Here is a 25,344-nt window from a genome sequence, read left to right on the forward strand (position 1 = left end):
ATCTTCACCCTGGAAAAACTCCACCCCTGAGAAGCCCTATATAAGCCCTGTACCTGTTCAGTGGGGAGCTGCCTTTTTCCACCCTGGCAGAGGCAGCCAGCCCCCCTCCTGGATTCCTCCCTCCCAACAAATCTCATGAATGAGGTTGGGGTGACAATCTTCCTTTGCCAGAGTGGAGCAGAGGAGAGCAGAACTGTAATACTTTCCCTAGGGAAACCTGGCCCTAGCAGAGGAGCATAGTTGTTACATGCTGGCAGACCGGAGCAGAGCTGTAACAGATTTGCTGGGGAAACCCTTCCCTGCCAGGGCAGAGTTGTTACACTGGGGAAATACTTCCCTGGAGCAGGGCTATAAGCTGCCTCACTTATGGTGACTTCATCGTAATCCTTGGCTCCCCACTGCCAGGATATTTTCCATCGGAGCTGCAATGCTCACACTCTCTATGACTCCAGGACATTTTGGGTTGATAGTTAAGGATAACCAGGACAACCGTCAACCTTGGGAGAGTGAAGGTCAGCAGCAACCATCCAGGAAAGGCATGTGCACGCCATGTCTAAGAAACCCGGGCTGTCATGGGCAAGCCTGCAGTACCAGCTGGGACCCCATGAGCCATCAGAGCACCCATCTTCTTGGTTGGCTTTCTGTCTCTGCCCCACTCCCTAGGGACCTCCGATGCAACCACTGAGGGATGGAGATGGCAAAGCAAAAGAGTTAAAAAGCCAACTGCCTGCCGTCCTTCTGAGGGACTAAGATAGAGAACTTCGGGGGAGAAACTATTTATGTGGTCTGGTTTGCAGTGCTGGAAATCAAACCCAGAGCTTCTCACAAGCTTGGCAAAGGAAGGGCTTTTCCGACCTCTAAGCTACAGCCCCAGCTCTAAGTTTTCGCTGTAAATCCAACCTTCCTTCCCTACCCTAAGTACGGAGCTGAAGTTAGTATTGGAATCACATGTCATTTCTTTTCAAAGTTGTCACACAGAACACTGAAGCAATTAAAGGAGAGTACTTGTGGCTCTTACGGAGGACCAGAGTTTGGTTCCCAACACCCATGCTAACAACCACCTATATGTAACTCCAGTCAGGGGATCTGACACCCTCTTCTGGCCTCCTCAGACATCCACGTGCACACACACACACACACACACACACACACACACACACACACACAGTCTTTTTTTTTTTTAGTCACCACACAAGGTATTTAGGAAAATAAAAATCTTCTGCGTGATATAACATTGAGATGCATCATTACACATTTGTCAGTACCCACAGTCTGTGACACCGGGAGCAGACCCTAGAGAGGCCAGTCTCAGCTGATAGTGATGGCTGTGAGAGCTCATCCAGTGTAGCAAACGCACTGTTCTGCAGGGTCAGGGTGCTGTGAGGGGAAGAACTGTGCTCGGGGACAGGCCGGAAGGAAAGTTTATCAGTTTCTTCTTTTCGTTTCTATGATAAGATGTGCAGACAAAAGCAATTTATGGGAAAGACACTGATTTAGGGTCGGAGTTTGAGAATACAGCCCACCCAAGTGGGGAGTCAAGACAGCGGCAGCTGGGAGCAGCTAGTCACATCACAGCCACAGTGAGGAAGCAGGGAGCGGCAAGGGCCTGTCTCCAGCTCAGCTCACTTTCTCCACAGTCCACAGTCCCCTGCCCAGGGCATTCTGTGGCTGGAGAGATGCTCAGTGCTTAAGAGCACTGGCTGCTCTTCCAGAAGACCTCAGTTAGGTTCCTGGAACCCACGTGGATGCTCAGGATGATCTGTAGCTCCAGTCCTGGGGAATCTGAGGCCCTCTTCTGGCCTCTGTGGGCACTGCATGGTGCTTAGATGTGCATACAAGCAAAATACCCATACACCATAAAATTTTTAATCTAATTTTTAAAATGTGTATTCCCACATGTATTAGTCACTGCTCTATGGCTATGAAAAGACGCCATGATGAAGGCAACTCTTATAAAGGAAAGCATTTAATTGGGAGCTTGCTTACGGTTTCAGGGGCTTAGTTTATTGTCATCATGGTGAGGAGCATGGCAGCAGGAGCATGGAGGCAGGCAGGCATGGTGCTGGAGAAGTAGCTGAGTGCTACATTCAGATCCATGGGGGGCAGGGAGAGGCAAAGAGACTCTGGGCCCAGTGTGGGGTTTTAGAACCTCAAAGCCCATCCCCACTGTTTTATTTCCTCCAACAAGGCCACTCCTCCTAATCCTTCTCAAATGGTGTCACTTTCTGATGACTAAGCGTTCAAATATATGAGCCAATGGGAGCCATCCGTATTCAAACCACCACAGGCTTGTAGCCATATCATAATGTGGAGATGCTTTCAGTCCAACTTCAAAAGTCCCCACTGAAAGGTTTCCGTACCCCAATATTAAGTCTCTCCACCAATGCAGTAACCTGAATCAACCAGAATTAAAATAAGAGACCAGGTTCATTGGTACAATGCTCCTGAGTGATTCTCCAGCCCCTAGAGAGGAGATGGGGAGAAGAGACCAAAACAGCCCACATGGCCTGTCTCTAGGGGTGCAGTTTAAATACCCTGTAGGTGTGGTCTTAAGCTTCTCTGGAGGAGAAGCTGCCGTTTGGTAGGTTTTTTGAGACTTGGCAGGGTTTACAGAGAGAGAGAGATGGGGGAGGGAGGACTGAGGTAGAGCTTGGTCACCTGGACATCCCAGACTCCTTGGGTACATGGGCACCAGTTCTTGTCTGGCACTTCCTGTGGGCTGGGACGACATGGGGAGGGGGAGTCGGGGAGTCAGTGGGCCCACGCTCAGTGGGAGGTGTGAGTGAAGGAGCGTCTGGTTAGCTGCCATCCTGGAGACCTCAGGGATCTGTTTCCTTGCTCCGTTGGAGTCTTTGAAGCTGGTACAGGGGCTAACACATCTGGAGGGTCCCTATGGGTTGGCCTTGGCACATGTCTGGCAGGAGGAGTGGACCTGTGAAATATGAGTTCGAAGATGGGGCATCAAAGAGGGGCTCTAAGAAATGGAGCAGAGCTTTGGGGCCTGTGTGTAAGGTTTGGTGGATGTCTGAAATGGTAGGCAGTGCCTGGTCCTGAGGGAGGATGAGGAGGTTACTTAAATAGAACCATCCATCCTTTGTCTGTGTGGCCCCTTTTTTCAAGAGTTCATCCCTCTCCTCTAGTTGATAAGAGGGTGATAGGAGGGTGTCAAAAACAAAATATATTCTGTTGATCCAGAGGAGCTGGAGGCCAATCCCCAGGCCTCTGAGTCATCCCTGGCTTTGCCTAAGGCCACTGGGTCCTTGGAGGACTGGTGTCCCCAGGCAGTGGATTATGGTGATTAATTCAGCCTTTTGTGAAGAGGTCCCCATTGGCAGGAGGGTCACTTCAACTGTTTTAGTGAAAGTGATCACTGCGTACACCGCCTGGTGGTTTCCTGATCTGTCTATAAGAGAGCTTCCATCAACAAATAGGGTGAGCTGGAGGGTTGAGAAGGGTTGTTCTAGAAGACCAGGCCAGGGTAAGCATAAGGCTTCCGCAGCCTCTGGCAGGAGTGAGAGGGGGTACCCGAGGAGGAAGGAACAGGAAGGAGGATTGCAGGGTTTAGGGAAGGGCTGGAGGCCAAGGTAATTTGGGGGCTTTCTAAAAACAGTAAGTGAAAGACTTGGACTTGTAAGGACCCAAGGAGGAAGAGAAGAGTGACTCAGAAGGCCTGAGAGGCGGTGGGTGGAGCAGACCATGATTGGCTGGAACAGGGTGATCTTGAGAGTCTCCCAGGTGAGTTCAGCCACTGCTACTAGGGATTTCAACATGGCTGCCATCCACAGATGGCGGGGTCTAGTTGTTTGGACAGAAAAGCGATGGCCCAGCTCAAAGGCTCAACGGGTTGGACTAGAACCCTGGTGGCCACTCCCAACCTTTCATCTGTATAAAGGTGATAAGGTCAGGTGGGGTCCAGAAGAGCTAGAGTGGGGGCCGTGAGGAGAGAGTGTGGGGACAAGGTGAGTGTGGCCCCAAAGGGGCTGAGAATATCAAGACCAAGCAGAGATGCAGGGCAAGCAGGTATGACTAGAAAAGAGCATGAGGAGAATCACCCTGCAGGAATGCAGGGAAGTGTCAGGGTCTTAAGTGGGAAGGAGGGGTGCAGTCCACCCCGTGACAGAAATTGGGGAGGGATCTGTGGGACTCATGTAAGAGGCTAAAACAGAATAGGTAGCTCCTGTGTCCACTAGAAAAGCAATGGAGCTACGCGCTACCTGGACCTTTACCCTCGGCTCGGCGAGGACGATGGGAGTCACCAAGTCTGGGCGCCATCAGTCCTCCACCAGGCTCACAAGTTCAAAGGCTGAGAGTCTCAGATGATGGTGCCAGTGAGGCTGACCTCTGTTGCACGGCATAGATATGAGCCCACATGGGCGCCTTCTGATTTCCGGTGTCCGGGCTGTCAGGAGATGGGGTATGGCCTTGGCAGCAGCCGAGGGTCAGGGCAGCACTGTGACCAATGGCCTTCCTGGCCACATTTGTAGCAGGCTCCTGGGGGAGTTGCCTTGGGCTGAGCTCTGGTGAGATGGAGCTTCGTGGACTTCCCTTGTCCCCCTTGTGGGGGTGCTGGTGGCCTCAGGGCAGCTGCCAAGGCAGGGGCTTGGACCATAGCCTTCTATTGCTGCCGAGCCTGTTGGGAAGACTCAGCTGCCTCCTTTCGGGCATTAAAAACCTTAAAGGCCATCTTTATCAATTCCTGTTTGGGGGTTTGGGAACCCTCCTCAGCCCTTTTTAATTTCTTTCTCATATCTGATGCTGAGTGAGAAATGAAATGGGTGGCCAAGACCATGGCTCCTGCTGGGGAGGCTGGGTCAAGGCAAGTATATTGAACCATGGTCTCTTGTAATTGATTTAGAAAAATGGCCGGATTTTCGTCAGCTTGCTGCGTAATCTCTCGGGGCTTATCAAAATTAACAACTTTGTCCGAGACCGTCTCCATACCCTGAAGGATACCATGAGGTCTGTTCTGACCTGTCTGATAGTCCCAGTAGGGTTCTGTAGCCATCACTGCCATGTCACCCACAGGGACCGTACTGTCCACCGGGTGTGTCTGGTCTGCATACTGTCTTGCTGCTGCCTGAACTGGACCTCGCTCCTCGGGAGTGAGGGTGGAGGCCTGGGTGACATAGAGGTCATGCCAGGTCAGATCATAGGACTGGGACAGATAATGAAACTCCTTGATATAAACAGAAGAATCAGCAGAGAAGAAACCCAGCCTTCTCTATCTGTGAGAGGTCCTGAAGGGAGAAGGGGGCATGGACTCCATCGGCTCTAGCCACCTCTCAGAGAGGGCAGAGGAGGGCAGGAGTCTGCGAGACCTGGTATGAGAAGCTACCAGAGAGGACAGAAGGGAGCCAGTGTGTGGCAGGCCAGGGTGTAGGCTGTGGCAGAGAAGAATAGGGAGGGGCAGTGGGAGGGAGGGGAGGAGAGGAGAGGATGGTGGGTAAGGAGGAGGAAACTGGTCCTCAACTTTTGTCCTGGAGGGGGAGAAGGAGGGAGGTGAACAGAGGGAGGAATGTGAGGAATGTTGGCCACTGAATGGAACACATGTCAGCATAGGAGAGGTATGGGTAGGCAGGGTTCCGGGAGGGGAGGGGGGGCAGTGTCTCTGGAGGCATGGTTAGGGCAGAATGCTCAGGGTCCCAGTTCCCAGATAGGCAGGAATCTGGAGGCTCCATGACCCTAGCCAACAAGACCTGAGCCACGGGACACTGGCTAGAAAGAAGGGCGGGAGCGCAGAACCCAGAAACTGCAGACCAATGGCAGTTCTGACCACTGGGCAGTTCCCCACGCTGGCAAAGATTTTCAAGATCACGGAGGATGGTAAATTCAAAAGTTCCCTCAGGTGGCCATTTTGACGGATTATCAAGAGTATACTGTGGCCAGGCCTTAGTGCACAGAGAAATCAGGCATTCAGGACACATGGTATTGTGGGAGGGCCCTAAAACAGCTTGATCACACAGCTTCCATGACAGGCTTAGAAACTCAGACACAGCTTCTGGCAGGCAACCCCTGGACCCAGGAAGAGCTATAAGCTGATCCCACCCAGCGGGGCCTGTATCTGAGGGGAAATTCCCTATACCCCTAGACAAATGTCAGCCAATCAGAGTTCTGAACCCCGGAAATCTGCTCACCCCAACCTCTGCTATGATGAAAGCCCCACCCTGCCTGGGTCAGGGCTCTCTGCTCTCACTTTATGCTTCTTGCACATGGCTACTAGCTCGCAACATCTCCACCATCCACTCACTTTTTCCTGACACTAGTGCCTCTCACTTCTGGGCTGCCCAGCTCCTCTGCCTCCTTCAGTGTCTGCTTCCTAAGCCTTCCCGAGGTACCATTTGGCAAACACTGTATTCTGGAAAGAGATGAAGACTCTTTGGGGATCTGGCAGAGACGTGGCCCCTACTGGATGCTCAGGTACTATTGATGGTTTGGCAATGTACCCTGCACTTGCTAGGCTGTCTACTCAGTCTGACTGACGTAACCTGAGCCAGCAAGGAACCTCAAGGTGTTTGGAATTTTTCTTCTGTAGGCTAAGCAGCTCTCTCCCAGATCATTACCGTAGGACTATCTGGCTGAGGAAGAAAGGTTCATTGGGTCCTAGAAGGTCAAAAAAGGGATAGATATCCACTACCCATCCAGCATCCCAAGCCATATGGACAAGAATTGACAGTGGACAGCATCAGAACCAGCACTGGGCCCAGATCTCCTGACCCTACATCTAAGTTATGCTCTATGAGCCTGGCCCAGGTTCTCAGTACTCAGCACCCCTCCACCGAACCCATCATACCCGAGCTGCCTGTCACCCTGGCCACAGCCCCTCCTGCTGAGGGTGCTTCTGGTCCACTGTGGCAGTCCTGGGTAACTTTCTATGCTGTGATAAACTCTGTGACTATGCTAGCTAGTAGAAATTAGCAGCATTAATGACAACTTAGTACCAGGAGCAGTGTATTGCTATGACAGACCTGACCATGATGTTTTGGGAAGGATTGTGGAAGGAACTTTGGACTAGAAAAACCATTGAGTGTTGAGAGCTCAGTGAGCTGTTCTGAAGGAGCTTTGAAGATAAGAATGTTGAGAGCAGTGCAGCCTATGAAGTCCTGGCTTGTGGGGTTTCAGACAGAAACAAAGACTCTACCAGGCCTTTTGTGTAAATATTCTGTGGTTCTGGTTATCCGGGGCTGAAGAATCAGCTGTGATTAACAAGAGACCGGCATCATTGAGGTGAAATCTTCCGGGAATGTTTCCTCAGAGTTAGCACACAGGAGCTGTGTTCCATAAACGGCCAAGGTTGTCCCTCATTGTTAGCATTCAGACCCACCCTTTGGGGACCTGGCCAATAAGCAGGCAATACTTTGTGGCCCACCCAGTGTCCTGACAACACAATCCTATGTAAAGTCCTGTTTAAGAGAAAATCCCTCTCCCTTCTCTTCCCTCTGTCTATTCCCAGGAGGTCCTGTCTGCATCTCTCTCTCTCTCTCTCTCTCTCTCTCTCTCTCTCTCTCCCTCTCTCCTTCTCTCTCTGTCTCTTTCCCTCTCTCTCTCCCTCTCTCTCCTTCTCTCTGTCTCTCTCCCTCTCTCTCTCTCTTCCTCTCTCCCTCTCTCTCTCTCCGTCTCTTTCCCTCTCTCTGTCTCTGTCTCTCTCCATCTCTCTGTCTCTCTCCCTTTCTTTCCCTCTCTCTGTCTCTCCCTCTCTTCCTCTGTCTCTTGTCTCTCCGTCTCTCTCTCTCTGTCATTCTGTCTCTCCCTCTCTTCCTCTGTCTCTCAGTCTCTGTCTCTTGTCTCTCCGTCTCTCTCTCTCTGTCATTCTGTCTCTCCCTCCCTTTCCTCTCTTTACCCACAAGGTTGCTCTGCACCTCCTCTCTCCCCCCTTTTCTTTCACTTCTCTTCTCTCCTCAGCCCCCGCCTGCTTTCTCTCTTCCCTCTCTTCCTTTCCCTTCCTTTAATAAAACCTTCCACGCGAGTGAGTGCCACCTGCATGGTGTGCCTCTCCCCAAGGCTCCCACCCGCTGTGACCACCACCTGCCATGTCTACATGCCACGTCTCTTTCTCACCTGCCGTGGGGCCCCTCGGCTCTAACCCACCAAGCTCCCTCACCCACCGTTTTTAAAATACAGCACTGGTGCTGTGAGGGCTCAGCAGACCCTCCTAGCAGATTCTCCTGCCCACTGGCAGTCTGAGACAAAGCTGGAACCCTGGAGCCTTTCAACAGCGTCACTTTCCAACCCTGGCATGGTTGGTAACTCCCCTCCCCATGAGCAAAGACTCCATTTTCATCTCTTGCACCTGCGTGTGTCCCTCAGGCTCAGCCTTTTTGTGTGACAACGCACTGGGCAGTTTGTGCCTCTCATCTCTCCGACCTCGGCGCCCTTCAGGCCCCTGCTCTGTGTTTGACCAATCACTCAGCAGCTTAGGCCCTATTCTTCTGCCTCACTGGTGGGAAATGAGCCTACCACCAAACCTCTACACTTAATACCCTTTGAAAAGTCTCCTAAACTCATCCACCTTTATGGTCAGACTTGGTCCCAACCCCTGCGGTGACGGCCACCAGGCACCATGCCTTAGCCTGGGGGTCCCCTCTTTCCTGCTGCTCCATTTCCCAATTTCCGCTACAGCACCTCCATGCTCCAGTGAGTGCACGAGACACTGGCACTTGCACCAGGACTGAGAATTCCTCTCCGCCTGTGCCCACTGGCCCCAAATGAGCAGTGTCTAGTGCCAATGCCACCACCACCTCGGCAGGGAATGTCTTTCATTCTTACGGTTGGTTCCCTACAGGCTCCTTATACTGTAAACTCTTATTTTAGGATTTTTAAGTTTCCTGGGAAAGTTTTGTCTGTGTTTCTATCAAAAAGTGTATTTCATATGTGCGGATGGAAATGTGTGACTGATGTGGCTACATGTCTGTGTTTCTGACAGATTTTTGAATGCTTGAGATTATTTGTTCCGTATGTGCTGTCTAGGGGGGAAAAACATGTGACGATGTGGGCAGGTGCCATCTCAGGTCAAAGGCAGTCAGGTCATGTGACTTACAGATTTTTGTATGACAGCTCCTGTCTTGTCCTAAAAACAAGGTTTAAGCTGCATTTCCCCTTTTATTCCAGAGTTGGTTTCAGCAGCAGCAGCAGCAGCAGCAGCAGCAGCAGCAGCAGCAGCAGCAGCAGCAGCAGCAGCATGTGCACCCTGTAAGAGTGCCCGCCAGGCAGAGCTCCTTCTCTGTGCCTGGCTTTTGCCTCTTACTCCTCCATCTGTAATTTCATCTCTTGCCTCTTATGTCTCTCTTGCCTAACTCTGTTGTGGTAGCATGTTTGCTTAGGGGCCTACCCTGACAGGCCCTGTCAAAGGTGTTCACGTCACACCAGGACCTCACATGCCTGCCCCACCCATGGCAGATCTGCTCTCCCACGTATAACAATCTGTTTTCTGATCTGCTCTCCCCACCTGTAACAATCTGTTTTCTGATCTGCCCTCCCCACCTGTAACAATCTGTTTTCTGATCTGCCCTCCCCACCTGTAACAATCTGTTTTCTGATCTGCTCTCCCTGACCTGTAACAATCTGTTTTCTGATCTGCTCTCCCTGACCTGTAACAATCTGTTTTCTGATCTGCCCTCCCCACCTGTAACAATCTGCTTTCTGATCTGCTCTCCCTGACCTGTAACAATCTGTTTTCTGATCTGCTCTCCCTGACCTGTAACAATCTGTTTTCTGATCTGCTCTCCCCACCTGTAACAATCTGTTTTCTGATCTGCTCTCCCCACCTGTAACAATCTGTTTTCTGATCTGCCCTCCCCACCTGTAACAATCTGTTTTCTGATCTGCCCTCCCCACCTGTAACAATCTGTTTTCTGATCTGCTCTCCCTGACCTGTAACAATCTGTTTTCTGATCTGCTCTCCCTGACCTGTAACAATCTGTTTTCTGATCTGCCCTCCCCACCTGTAACAATCTGCTTTCTGATCTGCTCTCCCTGACCTGTAACAATCTGTTTTCTGATCTGCTCTCCCCACCTGTAACAGATCTGCTTTCTGATCTGCTCTCCCTGACCTGTAACCATCTGCTTTCTGATCTGCTCTCCCTGACCTGTAACAATCTGCTTTCTGATCTGCCCTCCCCACCTGTAACAATCTGCTTTCTGATTTGCTCTCCCTGACCTGTAACAATCTGCTTTCTGATCTGCCCTCCCCACCTGTAACAATCTGCTTTCTGATCTGCTCTCCCTGACCTGTAACAATCTGCTTTCTGATCTGCCCTCCCCACCTGTAACAATCTGCTTTCTGATCTGCTCTCCCTGACCTATAACAAATTTGTTTTCTCATTCACTGACAACTTGACAGTTGGGAAAAGGAGAAATAATTCTCTACTTTCTTTTGCTTTGCTTCAAAGACCTGTTTATGTCTGTCTACTCTCTCTTTAAACATCCCGTATATTTGCTACAACATAGCAGTCAGAGTTGGAAAGGCTAGCTTCATCTTACTCAGCACACACTGGTTCTCCCTTCCTTCTTATTTACTCAACTCCTGTTTAATATATTTCTATGTGTATATGCATGTGACTTGGATTTAACCCTATATGTATAGATGTAAGGTAGCTTTAGTTCTGTGTATATGTATGTCACTTGGATTCAACTCTGTATATACACGTATGTAACTATTGAAAGAAAAAAATAAGACATGATCTATATAAACATTCTGTACCTTAAGATTTATAAATTTATTTTATTATATATGGTTAAAATCTGTTAAATTTTAAAAAAATAAAACTAGTAACACTTGGAATATAAATACCAGTTACAAAGATATAAATAGATTTAAATGCTTCAGATTACTTTCCCCTTCTGTGATATTATATCAAGATTTCAAAAGTTCAGAGTTTAACATTAGTAGAATTCTGATACTGTTTGGGTCATAAGCTCAAGATTTTAGATTTTCTTTGGTTGTCTTCTAAATACAAACTTAAAGGTGCTTCTCCTCAGGCCAAAGACATCCCTGTCCAATCTATGCCCGGCTCTCTGGACAGAAGAAAAATGCACAAGCTTTTAACCCAAATCTGTAGTTTTTGCTAGGACTCAAAGGTATGACTCTACTCCTGCTGTTTTACAGATACCCATTACCTGCTTTTATATGCTATGGATTTAATACTAATTGATAATGCTAATATATCTAAAACTTTTATGTCCTTTTGTAAAATAAGAATTCATATAAGCTTCAGAGGATCAAAAGAAGTCATAAAATTTGGATCCACTTCACAGAGGTCAAAAGGACTCCAGATAAGTACAACAGTGTAGCTTATGTTTCCCCCACCTGTCTATTCCTGAGGATGGTATTTTTCTCTCTCCTGGTCTTGGAACTCCTCCCCTTCCCAATTACTAAGACTATGAGCCTAAAAGTTGCAAATAAGTTAATAAATTTTAACTTCTGTTCATAGTTTGAACTTGTCTCAACAGTCCTCCACTTGGCTGGCAGACACATCCAAGCATCGCTTGCTGACTGCAACCTGCTCCAAGTGACTATAAGCTCTGGAATTGCTGAAAGCTGACATGGACCGGCCGACGTGATTGTTTCCTGTCTCTACAGCTGGGCCAGACTGCCACATGTTTCTGACAGATGCCCCATAGCCCAGCCTTCGGCCAGTCTTTCAGCCTTTTGGAGGAGTCCTAATAATGTCCCAGTGTCAGCCAAAAGCAGTTACAGAAGAGAAAACATCGTCCTGTGCACCTTCCCATAATAGGTTGAAGTTTCAAAAGGAAACTCCCTGGCATAGGGGACAAAATGGCCACCTATAATGTCCATTGACATACCAGGAAACTGGGCCCAGAGTCGTCAACTGATGGCTTTGTTAACTAAAATGGTTCTACAATAAGATAAGACAATTGACCGTCTTTATGCAGAACCAAAGAGGTATTATATGGCCTTAAGAAATTATTATTTCTAATTTTTCAGGTTTATAATCTGGCTGTACTCAAAGATCAGAACTACAGAGCCTTAAAAGTGGCAGTAGATGCCAGTATTGCTGTCCTAGAAAAACTTGTTACACATTTAGAGGAATCATTCTCCCCTCTAGCTGAAATAGTTCTCCAGGGTAGAAGGGGCCTTGACTAAAATTTGTTCAAGAGGTCCCCCTGGTTATCATTCCTTCATCGGGGTCCCATGCAAGGCCTTGGAGAGCAATGCTGTTTTTATGTTAACTGCTTAGGGGTCTTTAGAAACTCCATGACCCTGCTGAAAAAGGGGATCCATGACAGAGAAAGGCAGCAGCAGCAGCAGCAGCAGCAGCAGCAGCAGCAGCAGCAGCAGCAGCAGCAGCAGCAGCAGCAAGGAAACCGCCCTGGTGCCTGTCTTAGCCAGCCCCTTAATGATCTTGCTTCCTTTGCTTCTTTCTTGTGATGTAGTCTGACAAAGGGCTTGGAGCAGCTTCTGAGCCCATGAATCTCAATCCTTTGGGAGTTGAAAAAAAAGTTTTTACAGGGGTAGCCTCAGACCACCTGCATGTCAGACATGTACAATTTATAACAATGACAAAACTGCAGTTGTGAAATAGCAACTGGAAAAAAATTTGTAATGGGGGCCACCCCAACATGGGGAAATACATTGAAAGGCCAAGGCATTGGGAAAGTTGAGAACCAATGGCTTAGAAAATGTCTCTCCTTATTCAAAGTCTATTCAGGCTTAAGAATGTATGCCTGGCCTCCTTGTCTTTGCTAACTTTGTTGAGCTTAAGCTTTTTGGACAAACTGAGTCGCATAAAAAAAGTTTCATTTTGATACTAGAAGAGCTTTAATTCAAAATCATTATTTTTAGGGCTAAACGTGACAGAAATAAATTGTAACATCCTAGTCTTGTGAAAGCTGCTAGCATATTAAAGACTGTTAAGGAACGTAAGTTAAGTGCTGCTGATGTAATTAATTACAGGGGTGAGCTTTACTTGGTACCCTTGTATATGTTTTCAGAGTTGAGCTTAAAACAAGTAACTAGAAACAAAGTCTATCCAGATATACCTAGGCAGCCCTCAAATACTTCAGAGATCTGCAGAATACGGCATTTAAAATGTTGATCAAAAAGCTTATTATGTCAGACAGAGACTCCCAGATCCTAGCAGTGACCCAAGGTCTCTGAAGAAAATTACAGGGCACCATGATGTCTCCACCTGGATTATGGCAATGCTGACCACTGGGCAAGATGTCCCAATATGACACCTGCCACCAGGACCCAGCCCAGACTGTGGACAAGCAGCAGGACATTGGAGAATTGATTGAACCCCTTTTGCTTAGACAAAATAAAATTAGTCTTTTCCATGTTCCTCTTCCTCAGGAAAAACTCTCACCTTATGGGCCTGGTGGCCAAAGATTGATGATATTCTGATATTTCTGCCTCCAATGCTATGGAGACCTGGGTATGGCTAGCTGGGTATGGACTGGTCCCTGTCATTTTTAATAGATTCAGAAGCTGCTTGATCTGCATTCAGGTATAATTTATCCTTCTCAGATCTCTGATAGTATTGATGGCTAGGCTAGCTGTAACTTTGTCAGTGTGATAACATCAGACAACTGGATCCTTCCGTAAGGCTATAGCCAGATTGTCATTTCCTCTGTTTATATACTTAAAGGTGTGTTTTATCAGGCTGAAACAAGGCCCTAGGAAAAATGTTCATATCCTTTAACCCAAAGCCATAGCCTTTTGCTATGACACCAAGATATAAATCTGTTCCAGTTGTTTTACAGACAATTGCAGGACCCTACACTGGACCACCCCTCCTGCCAGACTCATACCAAGGCCAAGCCCTCAGGGGCCCTCCAGATATACCACCAGTCACTGCACCAACCAAAGACACCAACTAGGCAAATACTGGCAGGTTAACTTCACCCACATGCCCACTCATAAAAACTCCATTATCTCTAACTTGTTGAATTTGTTGATACTTTTACAGGATGTATAGAGGTATTCTTACCTCCAGAGAAACATCAGATGTGATGGCTGAGATACTCCTGAAGAATATATCATCCCTCAATTTGGTGTGCCATCTCACCAAGCTCCTGGGACCTCACTGCTGGTGCCACCTCTCTCTAGACTCAAGTGGGCACCTACCCAGCAACTGGAACCTGTTTTCCCAAGATGTCCCAATGAAGGGCATATCTACTTTTATGTGTCACTCATTTACCCTTGCCTCTTCTGTACTACCAAGGCACCTGTCTGTTCCATTCTTTCTGGCAGTTATCACCTTTCCCATTGGCTAGTCCCACTCATGGGGCCAATGATAACATTCTATTTTTTCCTAGCAACTTGCTTTCTCAGCTCCCTCAAGAGGTCTTCAGGATGACAGCTAACTGAATGTTTCTTCACTCACACCTCCCACTGTGTGGGACCCTGACTCCCAGCTTCCCCTCCCCACTTTGTCCCAAATCAGCAGGAAGCAGTCTTGAGAATTTGGTGCCCTCATTCCCCTCCCCTCAACTTGCTAGCCACAACTCACCTTTTTATAATAGTCAAAAGGGAGGAAAGTTAGCATTCAGACTCACCTCTTGGGGAACTGGCCAATACGCCAGCAATACCTTGGCCCACCCAGCATCCTGACAACATCATTCTACATAAAGTCCCCTTTAGGAGAAAACCCCTCCTCTCTCTCCCTCTCTTCTTTCCTCTCTTTTCCTACAAGGTTGCTCTGCACCACCTCTTTCCCCTTCTCTCTCTCTTCTTGTTCTTCTCTCCTCAGCCCCCACCCGCTTTCTCTCTTCCTCCTCTCTCTTTCCCTTCCCTTAATAAAACTTTCCATGTGAGTCTGTGAGAGTGCCACCCACATGGCCTGTCTTTCCCCAAGCCTACCACCCGCCATGACTGCCACCCACCATGTGTGCACAGTGGGTCTCTTTCTCACCTGTCATGGGGCACCTTGACTCCAACCCACCATTTTAAAAATACAGCACTCATGTTGGAAGCCAAATTTGGTAGCATAAGAGTCACTCAGGTATTACTGATTTTGAAGGCAGGAGGGGCCATAGAGAGCAGCAGAGGCTTGGCACTGTGTCTCTGAAGAGAGCCCAGGAGACACTATTGGTGAGAGTGCAGCCCAGTTTCAGCAAGAGACCCCAGCAGATGCCAGTACCATGGGAGGACCACCAAGAACAGCAGCAGCAGTGGAGTGGAACCAGCCAGAGCCTAGAAGACAAGCTGTGTGTGCTACAGAGGGCAGAGCTGGAGAAGTGAACCAAACCTCTTGGAGGAGCCAAAAAGACCATGAATGAGTCCTAGATAACTGGATCTAAGTTATTACATAGTTAGGGTTTGGTTTGCTTTGATTTGATTGTGACTGTGCCCTGGTTCTTCCCTCTTGAAGTAAGAAAGAATTTTGTGTATTTTTCATTTGACAGGAGACCACAGTTGAGAGACTGAATTTTAAAAGATTTTGGATTTTAAAGGAGACTGGCTATTTTAAAGAGACTGAATTTTTAAGTGTGAATTTTTAAAACTGTAGGACTTTTAAAATTTGAAGTGTTTATACTGTAATGTTGATTTAATGTGTGATCGTGGGGAAAAAGAAAAAAAGAAAAGTTATGACTTAACAGTGATGTGTTTGTGTGTCAAGTTGACCAGGGGTCAGTTGTGTTGCTAGTTTTACATCAACTTGACACAGCTAGAGTTATTCGGGGAGCCTCAGTTGAGAACATGCCTCCATAAGATCCAGCTGTAGGACACTGCTGTGGATATTGTTCTATATAAATAAAACACTGATGGCCAGTGACCAGGCAGGGAGTAGGTTGCCAGGCAGGAAGTAGGTGGGACAAGGAGAGAGGAGAATTCTGGGAGGCAGAAGGCTGAGGGGGGAGACACTGCAGCCACCACCAGGACAAGCAGCATGTGAAGACTCTGGTAAGCCACCAGCCACGTGGCAAGGTATAGATTTATAAAAATGTGTTAATTTAAGATAAAAGAACAGTTAGCAAGAAGCCTGCCACGGCCATACAGTTTATAAGTGATATAAGCGTCTGAGTGATTATTTTATAAGTGGATTGTGGGACTGCGGGGCTTAGGGAACCTGGAGAGAAGCCCTCCAGCTACAGGACACTTTCTTAAACAGTGGTTCATGGGGGAGGGCCCAAGCCCATTGTGGGTGGTACCATCCTGGGGCTGATGGTCCTGGGTTCTATAAGAAAACTGGCTAAATGTTGCGGGTAGTTCTATCTGGATACCCCTTGGGGGAGGGGTGAGAAGGCATGTCATCAATGACCCAGACACTGGGAGTCAGATGAGAAGCAAGAAGTGGACTTGTTTATTGCAGATAGGAGGCAAACCTATATACCCCCTCCCGATTTCCCAGTGGCAGCCTGAGACTCTCAACTGTGTTGTTTCTTTCTCATTGGCCCCCAGCATTCTGGTGGTCATGTGTCACCAATCACCAGGTGCATCGGCAGACTCCAAGTTGGCTCAGCTGTGGTTTTATCAGGCTAGCTGGCTGCACTCCTCCTAAAGCTGAGCAAGCCCTTAAGCAGCACCCCTCCATGGCCTCTGCATCAGCTCCTCCCTCCAGGTTCTTGCCCTGTTTGAGTTCCTCTCCTGGCTTCCTTCAGTGATGAACTACAATGTAGAAGTATAAGACAAATAAACCCTTTCCCTGCCAACTTGCTTTTTGGTCATGGTGTTTCATCTCAGCAATAATAACTCTAACTGGACAATGACCAACAGCAACTTGAGGAGGAAAGGGTTTATTTCATCTTCCAGTTCCAGGTAACAATCCATCACTGAAGGAAGTCAGGCAGGAAATCAAGGCGGGAACCTGGAGGAGGTAACTAAAGCAGAGGCCTTGAGGGGTGCTCTTTACTGGATTGCTCATTAAAGCTTGCTCAGCCTGCTTTCTTATATAATCCAGGACCAAGGGTTGCACCTCCCACAATGAACTAGACTCTTCTACATCAATGATTAATCAAAAAATGCCCCCCACAGGCTTGCATATAGGCCAATCTGATGGAGGTGTTTTCTCAGTTTGGATTCTCTCTTCCAGATTACCTAAGCTTGTGTCAAGTTGTGAGGCGTTAACCAGGACAGAGGTGCCCATGCACTAGGATAGAAGCTCTTTTTCTCTTGCTCTCTGCAGATGTCTGTCTCTCCTCTAGAATTCCCGCCCTAGGTTTCACTTGCTACAGTATACTTGACACACAACGCCTACCACTGCCAGATAGCTTCACATAATCCAGGTTCTTCTGTGTATTTGCCCCCATATCTGCCCTGACCCACCTGGAAGGGTAATTAAAAAAAAAGAAATTTCATAATCCATGGAGGAAAACAACCTCTCCTGTGGGTTGAAACTCTCTCCCAAGTTCATTACCAGAAGGCTATACTGACTGGGAGAGGAATGACTATAATGACTGGGAGAACAAGATTCTAAAAGGTGAAAGATAAGTGCTTCACTCCATCCTCCAGGGCAAGGTGGACGGGAACAGCCAAGGTCAACAGCTGTTCAAGGTAGCTCAAAACCACCCCTAAAAGAACCCTCTTGCCAGATCTGTCTGGTGGCAGAGGCCTGTAGTCCCAGCTGTTCAGGGGGCTGAGGCAAGAGATGAAAAGTTAAAGGTCTAACCTGGGCTGCAATGTGACTTCATGTTGTGGGATAATCTTTTTGTACACTATGAAGATGATTCTCTGCCAAGGCACCTTCTGATTGATTTACTAAAGAGTTGAGCAGCCAATAGCTAGGCAGGAGAGGCTAGGTAGAACTTCCGAGAGAAGGAGGAACTTGAGGGAAGAGAGGCGGGATTGGCCAGTCAGACACAGAGGAAGTGGGACTTACTGTACTGGGGAGGGATAACGAGCCAAGTAGCCAAATGCAGAGTAATAAAAATGGGTTAATTTAAGTTACAAGAGCTAGGGGGATCAAGCCTAGGCTAAGGCCAAGCTTTCATACTTACACACTCTGTGTCATTATTTGGAAACTGGAGGTACAAGAAAATCCAACTACAACTTCAAGCCAGCTAGGCAACTGAGCAAGACCCTATCTCTAAATTAAAGGCTTTTCAAAAAATGGGGATGGACTCAACTCAGTGAGAGGGTGCTTACCTTCTTGTCCTTGGTTTGCTTTTTGTTGGTGTGATAGAATGCCACGACCAAAAAGAGAGGAAAGAGTTTGTTTGGTTGACACTTCCAGACCACAATCTTTCACTAAAGGAAGTCAGGACAGGAACTGAAGTAGAGGCCCGTTTACAAGCCTGCTCACTCTGGCTCCTGTTCAGTCAGCATTTTTATACAACCCAAGACCACCTGCCTAGGGGTGGCACCACCCACAGTGGACTGGACCTTCTCACATCAATTAAGCATCAAGACACTTCTGTTCATACAAAGCCACAGGCTGCTGTGATGTGAGCAACCCCTCAGCTGAGAGTCCCTTGTCCCAGGTGACTTCTGGTTGTGTCAAGTTGGCAATATAAACCACGCAGGACTTCTAACATGCCCTGCGTTCTATCCTTACTAGTGGAGAAGGGAGAAAAGAATAAGGGAGAGAGAGGGAAGGAGGGGAAGAAGGGAGGGAGGGAGGAGAGAAGGAGGGAGGGAGGGAGGAGGGAGAGGGGAAAGGAAGAAGGGATGGAGAGAGGGAAGAGAGGGAGGAGGGAGAGGGGGAAGGAGGAAGGGAAGGGGAGGGAAGGAGGAAGGGATGGAGAGAGGGAAGAAGGGAAGAAGAAAGACTAACTTGTAACCTCGCTAAAACTAAAAACAAAACAAAGAGCTCACCTGGCTGACTGCACTGGCCCTCCAGACCACTCTAGTCACCCCTGCAGGTGCCCTCGGAGGAGGTTAGTTCCTACTTCTCCTGCTGGCCTTCTTCTCCGGGCAGAGAAAACTCGTACAAAGATGACTTTTCTCAGCCATCTTCGCTCAGGCTTCCCCCATCCCTGGAGAGAAGGGAAGGTGTGTGCTGTCTGTCTTGCTTCCTGCCCCTCCTGCTTTGGACATGATCATTGTGTTTCAATTCATCCTGTGTTAAACCCAGTGCAGTTCCTGTGCATGATGGGGGATCAGGCATTCTCAATGACTTTTCTTGTAGCTTTTTAATTAAGACTTCAGTAAAAAGGACTAGGTGGAAATGGAGTGATGGATTCAGAGAAAGTAGGTCCAAACTCTCTCCCAGTGCCTTGGCTCAGTGTGAAATACAAACAGGACTTTTAGCTCTCTGTGATCAATACAATCAGAGGAACCCAAAACACAGCAGCTATCAAATGCTGTAATGGGAAGCCGGACTGACAGATGTTTACTGGGACCCAAAGAAGGTAAGGGACTTGCCCAAAGGACTTGTCACTGAGTAGGTTCGGGGCAGAAAGCAAAGATCTAGAGTCTTCTGCCTTTCCCTGAAGCGGCACTGTGCTCTGCCAAGGGCTGCTGAGTTAATTCTTGCACAGCTTTCAGGAGTGGGTCCCGGTTAATGACCTGAGCTGAGGGCAGAGGAGAGGCTTAACTGCAAAGCTGAGCATCTTTCCAGGTGTCACGTGATTCTCCTATTGCACGGTCAGTAGGTCTTGCCGCCATATCACGGTGTGGTCTTTTCTGTGTGTACATTGGCATGAGGGGGCAGAGCAGCCGAGGTCAACCTCAGTGTTCCTTGAGCACTCTGCTCCATTATTTGTTCTGAGACACGTTCCCACTAAGTAGCCCAGGCTGGCCTGGAACTTGCTGTATAGATGGGCTGCCCTCAAACAAGAAATGTGCCTGCCTCTGCCTCTCCAGTATTGTCACTGAAGCCGCCGCCACCACACTCAGCCTCTGCCTTGATATTTTGTTTGGGGTTTTTTGACAGTTTGACTTTTTACCCCCCTTTTGAGACTAAGTCTTTCTTTGGGACTGGGGACTCACTAATTAGGCTAGGCTGCTTAACCAGAGAACCTGAGGGATCCCCGTCTCTTCTCCCAGCACTGGGACCTCAAGCAAGTGCCCAGCTTTCTACAGAGGTACTAGGATCAAATTCAGGTCCTCATGCTTGCCTGACGAGCACTTTACAGACTTCGTTATCTCCCCAGCCCAGAGGTGAGTTTTGTTTGTTTTTCCTTCAGGGCCATGAATTGAATTTAGGACCCCCACACATTCTAAGCAGATGCTCTAACACTGCGCAACGTTACAGCCCACAACTCTACCTGCAAATCCTGTACAATTCAATCCAAGCCTGCGCCTGTGCCTGTGAGATGGTCACGTCTTCAGGTAAACCAAAGAGCCAGACCCTGTGATGCCTACCTCCTGTGCTCACAGCTCCAACATGGGGGGTTCATTGAGGATGTCGAAGCCAAGGCATCAGGCCCCACTTTCCATGTGGGTATCCAGGCTTTGAAACAGAGGAAGAGGGGCCAGCAGTGACCTTGCCAGGAAGGAAGAGCTGAAGGGCACTGAACCGTCACTCTGTTCTTCAGTGTCTGTTCCTTCTCTGCTGCTCTTTAAGACCCCCCGAGAAAGGCTGGAGCGATGCTCGGCATTAATAGTGTTGACTGCTCTTGCAGAGGACCAACACGGCAGCCCACAACTATCTTACTCCAGTTCTGGGGCATCTGGTGCCCTCTTGTGGCCCCTGGGGCACTACATGCACATGATGCATGGACATACATGCAGACAAAACACTCATACACATGCATGCATATATACATACATATATACATACATTTTAAAATTTTAAATGAACTGGACACTTCTTGTAGCCAGGTGAGGTTTTCAGAGGCAAGACTAGATTACATTTAATTGAGTTGTTGGCCAATTGGACCCCATGGAAATCTCCAAACAAACCAAGCTGCTGTTAAGACAAAAGGTTACTCTCCTCAAACTGACATGGGGCCCTATTGCCAAGGACAACACCCACACAACTCACTGCACATGAGAAGTCGAGCTGGTGCCCACATGGAGGCCTCACCCCTACATTCTAGTCTCTTTGGTGAAGGAAGGTACTCTACAGGCTTCTGAAAGATTAATATGTACACTATTGCAGCCACAAAACCCCCACCTATCCTGCCTGCAAAATATGCTACAGCAATGGCAGGTCAGAACTTGTGGAAGCAGCCAACCGGTGTCTGATTTGACCTAAGGCTCACTCCACAAAAAGGAACTCATACCTGACACTGCTTGGGTAACCAAGAACCAGAGACTAGATAGCCCAGAGACTAGGTGAAACCAAACAGTACCGATCTCAAAAAAAAAAAATCAATAAAATGACTCCTCATCACATTCTGCTCTACTCACAGGTCAGTGCCTTATCCAGTCATCATCAGAGAGGCTTCTGTGGGCAGCAGATGGGAGCAGATGCAGAGGCCCACAGTCAGACATTATGGAGAGAGAGAAAGCCTAAATTGGAGGTCTCATTAAATCCCTCTTCTCTGAGCTCAGGGAATCCTAAGGAAGAGGGGGCTGAAAGATTGTAAGAGCTGGGGTGGGGGAGTGGAGGTCACCAGGAGAACAAGACCCTCTGAATCAACTAAGCAAGGCACATATGAGCTCACAGGGACTGAAATAGTAAGCACAGGGCCTACATGGGTCTGCACCAGGTCTTCTGTGTACATATTCTGGCTTTTACCTTAGTATTTTTATGGGACTCTGACTGTGAGAACCAGTGCGTCTCTGACTCTTGTACCTGCCCTTGGGGCTCTTTTCCTCCTGTTGGGTTGCTGTGTCCAACTTCAATATGCTAGCTTTTCCTTCATCCTATTAAATCTTATTTTGTCATATAAACAAATAAATTATAAATAAAAAGGCTTTAAAAGAAAAGGAAATAAAATAATAACCTATTTGGCTAATAAAAAAAATTAAAAGCCTGAGGACAGGTAGCATCGTATTGGCCAAGCTAAGCCATTTCACGGTTCCACCAGGACATTTGAAAGGAGTGGGCCTGTGGGGTCCTAGCAGCTCCCTGATCTGCACAGTAAGTGACAACCTCCCGAACCCTCCCTGGCACAGAGAGGCAGTGGGACAGGAAATCAGCTGCGGGCTTGGCTCCTGGCAGGTGGCCAGTTACCAGTTTCTCTAGCAGATTCCATGTCTTGGAAGTAGAGAGCTTTTGAGTTCACCACATCCAACTCCTTGTCTTACAGCCATGAAAACTAAGGCATGGAGAAGAGCTGTGACTTTCCCAAGGTCACAGTGAGAGAGGGAAAGATCTAGAAGTTTCCCCATTACTCTGAGCTGCCTCCTGAAAGTGGCTCCTCCTGGCAGATGGGGTCCCAGCCCACTATTGAGTAGGAGGTCCCCCTGACAGGGTCCCCTGTAGCTCACCTTGGCTGGATCCGATGATACAGGACAGCAGCATTGTCAGGAGAGAGGTAGATCTCACACTGGTACAGCCCCACCTCCTGCCTCTGCAGCCCAGTCACCGTGACTTTGACAACAGCTTCGGCGGGATAATCCCCAGCAAGTACCGTCCAGCCTGGACCAAACTAAGTCTCCATTTCTGGTGTTTGTGAGCACTTGGATCCCTGGAGAAGCCAGGCTTCTGAGCCGCTGTCAGGCATTCAGGCAGAATGGGTACAGCATGATGTTGTAAGGACAAGTCACGGTCAGGTTCTTGTCTCCCAGAAGGCACATCTGTTCCTCCTCACCTCCAGCCTGGACCCCTGGGACAGGAGATACGTGCTTCATGGGGCCACCTTGCCTCTCCCATCAGCCAGAGGCAGCACATCAGAAGCACCAGCAAGCATGGAAGGGGAATTTGGGAGTGCTGTGACTATTCTGGTACTGTTGATTACTTGGTGTGTCTATGTCAGAAATGCAGATTCACATATGGGACAAACAAGGCCCAAAATCCCTAATGTTGACTGATTGTAGGTGGTGTGTTTGCAGGAAATATTTTGTCTGCATTTTGTAGAGGGGAAAATTTTCATGTTGAAAAATTACAAAATATCTTTACCAATATTGCATCACCATTTCTATTTCTAGAAATGTGTGTACATACGCAGGCGGCCATCCACCTGTCTGCCTTGCTGCCTTCCTGCCTTTCTTTTTTCTGTCTTTCTCTCTCTCTCTCTGTGTCTCTCTCTGTGTGTCTCCCTCCCTCCTTCCTTCCCTCCCTCCCTCCCTCCCTCCCTCCCTCCCTCCCTCCCTCCCTCCCTTCCTTCCTTCCTTCCTTCCTTCCTTCCCAAGGTCTCACTTCACAACTCAGGCTGAACTCAATATATAGCCTAGGCTGCTTCAGACTCCCACAACCCTCCCACCTCAGCCTCCTGACTGCTGGCGTTACAGGTATACACCGCCATACCCAGCTCTCTGTTGTTTTCTGTTCTCTCTGTGGTGGCCCAGACATGTTTGTTGCTGCCTGGTACATGGCCCTTTCTGTCCATTCCTGGTGTCCTCAGGTAGAATCTCCCTTCACCCTCTGTCCATCTGTCCAGAGGACACATGTCAACTACACTCAACTTTCCCCTTCTCGGCTTTCATGCCACGGTCGTCCACACCCACGGTCGTCCACGCCAGGTTATACTTTTACCACCATCGTCCCTGTAACTTTTGTTAAGTATTGATTATGTCTGAAATGCTGAGCCATGAGCTTTCCATCAACCTGCTGGTGAACTCTTAGGATAACTTTCTTCGATGCATGCCATGTATGCCGCCCTGTGGATGACTGTAAAGTCGATTTGCTTCCTAGGTTTGTGTCTGGGTGGGTATCAGCACAGCTCAGGGTTACATAACTTCTCAACTTCAACGTGGCCTAGGAAAACCTCCAGCTTGTTGTATGGCCTGTTCCCTGTTGGGTCCGCGTGGATCATGATGGTCTATCTCCATTCCTTCCTTGGCACTCACCCATCTCTAATGCATCCCCTGTCTCCTCCCAGGCATCTTCCACCCTGAGAAACGCAAGTGGACTTCTTTCAGCAGCTGCCTCCCCTCAGCAGGCTCCGTTCCTCTTGTTGGCAGCCTCTCCTCTACCTTCTTCCCGTCTCTCTCCTTCCCCAACCATAGCAGCTGTGGTGACATCCCCGGGTCCCTGTCTCCTCCATCTGATGCTCCTTCCTGGGTGTGCTATCTGTCAGTGGCCAGAGGCAAGGGGACAAACCTCTTACAGTTGCTGGAGCATGCTGCCCCACGTAGATGTTGACTGACTTCTGTTCCCAGAGCTCCCACTGATTTGTCCCACTGAGAAACTCTGAGGGAAGTGTGACAAGAGGAAACTGCCGAGGGAAGGTGAAGAAAGAGCGTCCCCTGTCCCTGTGACAGCCTCCTTCCTCTTCTGCTGTCACGCTTTGTTGGGAAACACTCCGTGGCTGCCGTTCACCACCACACCTGAGGTCTCCACACTGCTCCACTCACTGCCTCTGGGCACCAAGACACTGTCACATCCACAGACCCCTCACAGAGTTCTCCCCAAGCCGATCCAGATTTGCCACCTTCCAAGGCCAGGGGACAATCTGATGCCATGATTCAGACACCATTCAGCTTGTTTTTCCGAGACAGAATCTCTCACTAAGTAGGCCTGGCTGCCTGTCTCTGTCCCCCCAGGGCTGGATTATGTGTGTACACCACCACATCTGGTATTTTGTATGTGCCTTCTAGGAATCGAAATCAGGTCCCTGTGGCAAGCACTTTACCATCTGAGGTGTCTCCTCAGCCCTTGACTCCTCATCGACACATCTCTGATCTCATTCTACCCATAGTTCTCAGTATGGCCATATGGCTGAATTACTCAGGAAGCCGGGCATACATAGTCACACCTGGGTTCTACCCTCAGGGGCTGTGAGTCCACAGGCCTGCAGAAAGGCCAAGGACTCTGCATTTTAACAAGCAGCCTAGGTAATTCTGGTCTGAGATTCCAACTTAGACCAGCTACCTCAGGACACGGACACTTGGGGGCATGAGGCCATGAGTACAGTCACAGGGTCTGAACTCTTCCTTGCTTTTATTTTTCTCTTTGAGACATGGTTTCATTATGGAGTCCAGCCTATCTTCACACCTCAGCCCTCTCTCTTCACACTCCCAACTACTGGGATTATAGATGGGCGCTCACTCTGATGCTGTGAGAAGACACCCTAAGGGAAAAATCAGCTGACAGGGGAAGGGTTGACTTGGCTTACAATTCCAGGTGACAGTCCATCATTGCAGGGGAGTCAAGGCAGGGACTCAAAGCAGCTAGTCACATCACATCTGGAGTCCAGAGCAGAGAGAGGATAAACAACTGGATTCTCGTGGTCTGCCTGCTCCTGACCAGCTTGTTTCCTTATTCTGATACAATGCAGGACGCGTCTATGAAGTCTAGGAAATGGTACTAACCATATACAGGGTGAACACTCCCACCTCAATTAACCATCATCAAAACAATGTGGCACAGACATGCCTGTGGGGGCAATTCCCGAAAGGAGACTTGTAGATGTAACCAACCGTCTTATTAAATAAGAAACACAGAACCAATA

At 48.5% G+C, this 25,344-nt stretch overlaps 1 pseudogene; it reads right to left on the bottom strand.

Annotated features, from left to right (window-relative positions):
• Positions 1-22,215: 22,215 nt before the first annotated feature.
• On the bottom strand, positions 22,216-22,582 carry LOC102924222 (triggering receptor expressed on myeloid cells 3-like; annotated as a pseudogene).
• Positions 22,583-25,344: the final 2,762 nt, after the last annotated feature.

The sequence above is a fragment of the Peromyscus maniculatus genome, chromosome 21, assembly GCF_049852395.1.
Source record: "Peromyscus maniculatus bairdii isolate BWxNUB_F1_BW_parent chromosome 21, HU_Pman_BW_mat_3.1, whole genome shotgun sequence".
In the NCBI taxonomy this organism is placed as follows: Eukaryota; Metazoa; Chordata; class Mammalia; order Rodentia; family Cricetidae; genus Peromyscus; species Peromyscus maniculatus.